Genomic DNA, 6,000 nt, shown 5'->3' with positions numbered 1-6,000 from the left:
CATTGGTTTGCCGAGCTGCCACTCCGAAACCTCCCTGTAATTGATCAGTTTAGTTACCTGTCAATCAAAGCTAGACTGCTAACCTATTGGCCCTGGGAGCAAGAGGTGGGGATTATTGTCTTCCATCACAGAGCATGGCACGCCAAAGCTTTTCTGCACTTGATAGGTGAAGAGACCTGTCTATCAATTCCTCTTGCGATTCCTATTGGTCTTTGGAATAAAGGGAGTCCCGCCCCCTGTATCCTGCCACTCAACATCTTTTTCAACGTAGTAGGTGGGAAGTCTTGTCCATTAACTATCCTCGGTGTCTATTGGTTAATAGTTTAATAGGCGGGGCTTATATCCCCGCCCCCACTCCCTCCGTCCCCTCTCGGATCCGCAGTTCATTCCGTCTCCGGCTGCTGGTGGGTGCGGATACGGTCCGGTTGCCAGCCCTGAGCTCCGATTGGAGGATGTGGCTCGGTAGGCGGGCTCTGAATGTACCGTCTCGGGGCGGGATTGGTCAGCGCTGCGAGGGGGCGGGGAGGAGGGCGGAGCCGCCTGTCAGTCGGTCTGTCCGTCTGGTCCGGGCAGCCGGCGGGGGAGGTGGTGGTTTCATGGCAGCTGCGGTGCCCGGCGCCCCCGCCCCTCTTCATGTGGTGACTGGGGGAGAGAAGGCCGGGCCCGCGGGGTTCGGTCCCCCGCCCCCCTGAGGAGGAGGCTGGGGAGCCGCTATGGCAGCGCCGCACAGGTAGGAGGAGTAGCCGGGGGCTTCCCCCTAGCCCGGGGGCGGCTGGTTCCCAGGGCCCTTCCCCCACCCAGACACGCTGATCCCTGTGTGTGCGGGGCCCCACCCACACCGGCGGGGTGCCTCCTCCCCCTCCCCCCCGCTCTAGCCTGGTTGGGTCCGGCCACCCTCCGCCCTGAATCCCCGTCTGAAAGATGGAGCGGGGTGTCTGATCCCAGACTCCACCTGCCACCCCCACCAAGGCAGTCCCCCTCCCAACCAGCGGGCCTGGTCCTTCGCTCAGCCCCCCACTGGGATAGGAGTGATTCACCCTGACCCCCAAACCAAGCCCCTCCTGCCTTGGGTTCTCCCTTCTCTCCCAGTTAGGTGAGAGGCATCTGTAACCCATTCCCATAACATGCCCTCCTCTCTAGGGAGTGCCTGGTCACTTGCCCAGAGACATGGGTACTCCCTGTTCCCTAGTGTCCTCCTTTTCCCCCACCCACCAGGAGGATTTCACACATGCCCTATTCCCCCAGGCACAGTGTTACCCCCATCCCAAGAGGTGGTGGTGGTGAATCTGCCCACAGCCCCTCATATCCCTGTGAGATGGGCATAAGGAAGGGAGAGTGCCGAATCCCCTCTGTTTCCAGGGAAAAGATGGTAGGAGCTGGCACATTTGCCTTCAGCACACACTGGCACATCACCAGCTCCTGGCCACTGAAGCTGTGTCTCTGTGATATGAGCTTTTCATTTGTGTCTATGTCCCAATCCCTGAAGCTACCATCTTCTTCTGGGTTAAAAAAATGTAAAATCTAGGCCAGGGTGACTTGGTCTGTTCTAGAAGGAGCCCTCCCCTTGCCTCCTTTTCTGTAATGGTATCTGCTGCTGAAACAGATATTCACTCCGCAGTTCTAGCTCTTGGGTGGGCCTTGCTCCTTTTTTGGGCTGTTAGGCCAGTATCCAAAATCCTTTAGTTGATGGCTTTGCCGAACCCAGCACAGGCATGAGGAGTTGTCTCAAGGTCTAACTCAGTAGTTCTCAACCAAAGGCCTAGGGTCCCCTAGGGTGCCTCAAGCAGATTTTAGGGGGGCCTCCAAGCAGGGCCAGCATTAGACTCGCTGGGACCGAGGACAGAACACCGAAGCCCCGTCGCATGGGGCTGAAGCCTGAGCAACGTGGCTTCGTGGGAACCCCTGAGGCATGGGGCCCCAGGCACTGCCCTGCTTGCTGCCCCCTAATGCCAGCCCTGGCTTTTATATGCAGGAAAACAGTTATTGTGGCACAAGTGGGCCATGGAGTTTTTATATTCTGTTGGGAGGTGGGGGCTCAGAAAGAAAAAGGTTGAGAACCCCTGGTCTAACTGGATACCACTTGGCAGGTGTAATGGCAGCATCCACTGAATTGTGCTAGAGCTGAAGGCTTGTTATTATGCCCATTGTGTTCATTTTTAGTGGGGTTTAGTAACTGGGATAGAAACCTTGGACACAGCTTGTCCCTTTTGATATAACTTTGAAAAAATACACTGCCAACTGACTGCCTTTGAATGAAAGATTGCCAAAATGCTGTTAAATGCTCCAATCTTTGGGTTTAAAATTTGTCTATTCAGTATGCCCAAAATGGCTAAATTATGAAGAGGAAGATCTCTGCTGTGACTGATTTGCTTGTAGAGTATTTCTGAAAGAAAAAATGTTTGTTAGCTGCTTAGTAGGTTGCTTGCAGGGAATGAAAATTAGGTTGATTTTGGTGTCCATGGGACTTGCTGTAGTCAGTCCTGGATCAGTGCAAAGAAAGCACTGCTAGTTTGAGATCTTGCATATCACCAGAGTAAGCATCAATGGAAAATTTCTCTAGGATATAAAACATCTGTTGTTAGCCCTAGTTGCAACTTATTGGCACCTTTTAAAAAAAAAATCAAATTATTTTGTTCACCGTCCTGTATTGTCATTCTCCACTTGACTTTAGATAGGAGCAACTAGGAAAGCTGGTACCCATTTTTTAGCAATGACACAAGCATTCGGTAGTAGTTTTACTACTCTTTCATAAATGCTCACTCTGAACTTTGACTATGGCATTGGACTTTCATCTCCCTCAGTGCTAACAATGTTGAGAGCCCTAGTGTAGACAACCCTCCACTGCCAGCATGACTTTGAAAACTATTGCTCAGACTTGCTGTGGGCAGGTCCCATGAACAGAATGCATAAAATGGTGTTGGCAGCTGGCAGGCTATTTACACTAAGAGCTCGTCTACAGAAACAACTTGTGGTAAAACGGGGTATGAATCTGTCCCATGCTAGCCTGCCACAGTCTGTCAGAGTGGTTAGAGTGCTTTAGGCCACTAGCTTGCCATTTCAACTTGCTGCAAACTAATTGTTCTTGTAGACAAGGCCTAAGGCGTCTTTTCCATAGTGTAGACACCTCCAGCAAGGTTAGCTGATGTAGTAAAACTGCCAGAGGCTAGTCTACACTAATTCATACACAGTTGCAAAAAAATAAGTACTAACTTCTGTAAAATAGATGTGGCCTTAACAGTTAGAAACTGGTGCCATTTACCATTCGAAAGTAGCTTGGTGTCTCCGCCTTCAAGTAGTATAACAGTGAACCGCTGACACTGGAGATTATGAGAAGTCAGCTGCTGAAATCATGTCAAAATTGAAGTGGAAAGAAAAGATAATTTGAACGATGTGACTTTTTTTGGTCAACTGGTATCAAGGTTTCCAGGATCAGTTAATGCTTCCAGATATCCTTCCTGGACTAGTGAGCAGAAGAGGGAAATTTTTGATCTATGGTTGTGGAGTTTCTCTTAACCATGCTTTATTTCTTTCACATTAATATACTTCTTGATACTTAGAGTATAACAGCCAAGATATGAAGTCACATCAATCTAATACATGACATACATACTGTTGACAAAGTCCTTGCCAATTGTAAATTATGAATGGACCTGGTTTTGCAGTTGGGATCTCCAATGGAAAAACAACTTTATATTTGAAACAAAATTATTTTTCTGCTTAGTAGTTGAATCTTGTATGTCCATTTGTGAATTCCTCCGATGACAACATTTTTGTTTTAGAAAACTTTAGAAAAGTGTGCTGAAAATTTCACGTATCAAAAAAAGTCCCCAACCCTCCAGAAAAACCCAATAACATTTAAGTTTCGGATTTGCAAAGGAGGCTAAAGAAGTTTGGTGTCCAATTCCCACTGATCAGGATTTGGTTGCCTAAAATCCTGAAGTGCCTCTGAACGTTTGTCTACAAAAACTTAATTTGGGAGTGGGTGGGGAAATAGCCAGCGCTCTCCAATACTTTTATTACCATCCAAAAGAAGAGCCACAAGTTGGGATGAAACCCAGTTTCTCTGTTGGGTAGCCAACTTCAAACACTCCTAGAGCATTGAACTTGCTCTGGCTTGTAGGCATGGATTTTACCATCTGCACTTCTCTGCTGTCCACATTAGAGTGCAAGATTCTTTGAAATTATAGGGCCCTAGTGGCTTGCTATGGCTCTTAGAAGAGAAGATGTGACATGTACATGTATGTGTTCATCATGCAAGGTCCAGAACAATTAGGCAATCTAATTTCAGACCTAACAATCTTGTCACTGGCCCTTTAAAGCAATATTTACTTTCACATTTAGTAATAAAGTAATAAAGTCCTGGGTTGCCTGTGACATTGATCTCAATGGGACTTTTATAGGTGTGCTTGGGAGTAATAGATTCTTTGGTAAATACTGGCAGCCAAAGGCTGAGAACTAAGGGTTCCTTATAACCTTGAGGTTTTTCTGAAGCATACTAGCAACATTACATCATTCTAATGTTATAAAATGTATATTTAAACGTGTTCTTTCTAAACAGACCTATATGTGGAGTCCTGATATATTGACTCTGGCAACACTTATGATTTATCATGCCAGGAAAGTTATTGAAAGTGGATTGCCTATACTTGTGAGATGCTTAGCACAATGAAATCTTTGCATACATACAAAGACTGACGATCTGTGTTGAAATTGAATCGTGCAGAATGAAATTGGGAGGAGAAGATTTCGGAATCAGAGAGTGTTAGGTGGTAGACTGTTCATTGGCTACTTAGGTGGTTGTCTTAAAGGACAGTTTTTACAGCACCAATTCAATTTAGCTTCACCACCTGATGTTTGCACCAATGCATCTTGCTGCTGCCCTGAAGAGAGAACCTTTGGGTTTTAGAGTTCAAGACCTGTTGTTCACTCAGTCCTCTAAGACCTCCTACAAGTTTGGGGGTATTGATGGCAACTTGATTAATAGGGATTATGCCATCAGAGTAGCTGTCCTAGCTATATAATTCTACTGTGCCTGTACTGTGGTATTTTAGCACCTTGCAAGGCTAGTGTGGTAAGGCTTTGAATGATAACACTGATGGTGCGTTCTGATTTTTTTTTTTTTTTTTTTCCCCATACTTTTTGGCATGTTGTTACTCAGAACTCCCACTGAAGTGAAGATGATTCTTGCACCGTAGAGTTCACTGAGTTTTTGCCTGGAAAGTCTAACATAGTCATAATGCTAACATTTAGTCATATTACTAGAGCTGCTTCTGTGTCTGACATCAGCATTGTTGCATGAGCAGTTCAACACTGGATACAGTCGCTTTTATTAATTTAACTGAAAGAAAACTCAGACCTAGGGCTGCCATCGTATTCCCTCTGCAGAAATATAGATTTTAATATAGCATTTAAGATTGCCCATTGTTTAGATATTGTTTTGAGGCTCATTACAAAGTGAAATGACTCTAGTGAATGACAAACATGAGTTGTCTTTCCCCTGGGTCAGAAACCAGATTCACTCCCCCAAATAAGAATGTCACGAGTCCTCAAACCACCTGTCTGAATCCCATGGCACTTCTAAGACTCCCACCACCCTCAATCATCCCACATTGTAACCCCTGGCTGGAGTAGCATGTAGCTTCCTTATTGAGCCTGCCAACAAATGAACATTAGAATCATAGAATATTAAGGTTGGAAGAGACCTCAGGAGGTCATCTAGTCAAATCCCCTATTCAAAGCAGGACCAACACCAACTAAATCATCCCAGCCAGGGCTTTGTCAAGCTGGGCCTTAAAAACCTCTATGGGTGGAATTCCACCACCTCCCTAGGTAACCCATTCCAGTGCTTCACCACCCTCCTAGTGAAATAGTGTTTCCTAATATCCAACCTACACCTCTCCCACTGCAACTTGAGACCATTGCTGCTTGTTCTGTCATCTGCCACCACTGAGAACAGCCTAGCTTTATCGTCTTTGGAATCCCCCTTCAGGTAGTTGAAGG

At 46.4% G+C, this 6,000-nt stretch overlaps 1 protein-coding gene across 4 annotated transcripts in view; it reads left to right on the top strand.

Moving 5' to 3' along the window:
• Positions 1–411: 411 nt before the first annotated feature.
• The window catches only part of EVI5L (ecotropic viral integration site 5 like), an 83,006-nt gene continuing 77,417 nt past the window's right edge, over positions 412–6,000 (top strand). For 3 of the 4 annotated variants that reach the window (XM_054012990.1, XM_054012989.1, XM_054012987.1), the window contains exon 1: positions 546–730. The gene's annotated coding sequence lies outside the window, so the exon portion shown is untranslated. Of the gene's footprint in view, positions 463–545; positions 731–6,000 lie in introns of those variants that run through there. The other variant, XM_054012988.1, reaches the window with a different exon arrangement.

This window comes from Malaclemys terrapin, chromosome 23 (genome assembly GCF_027887155.1).
Source record: "Malaclemys terrapin pileata isolate rMalTer1 chromosome 23, rMalTer1.hap1, whole genome shotgun sequence".
In the NCBI taxonomy this organism is placed as follows: domain Eukaryota; kingdom Metazoa; phylum Chordata; order Testudines; family Emydidae; genus Malaclemys; species Malaclemys terrapin.
Note: the sequence above shows the minus strand (reverse complement) of the source record. Positions and strands in the feature narration are given on the sequence as shown.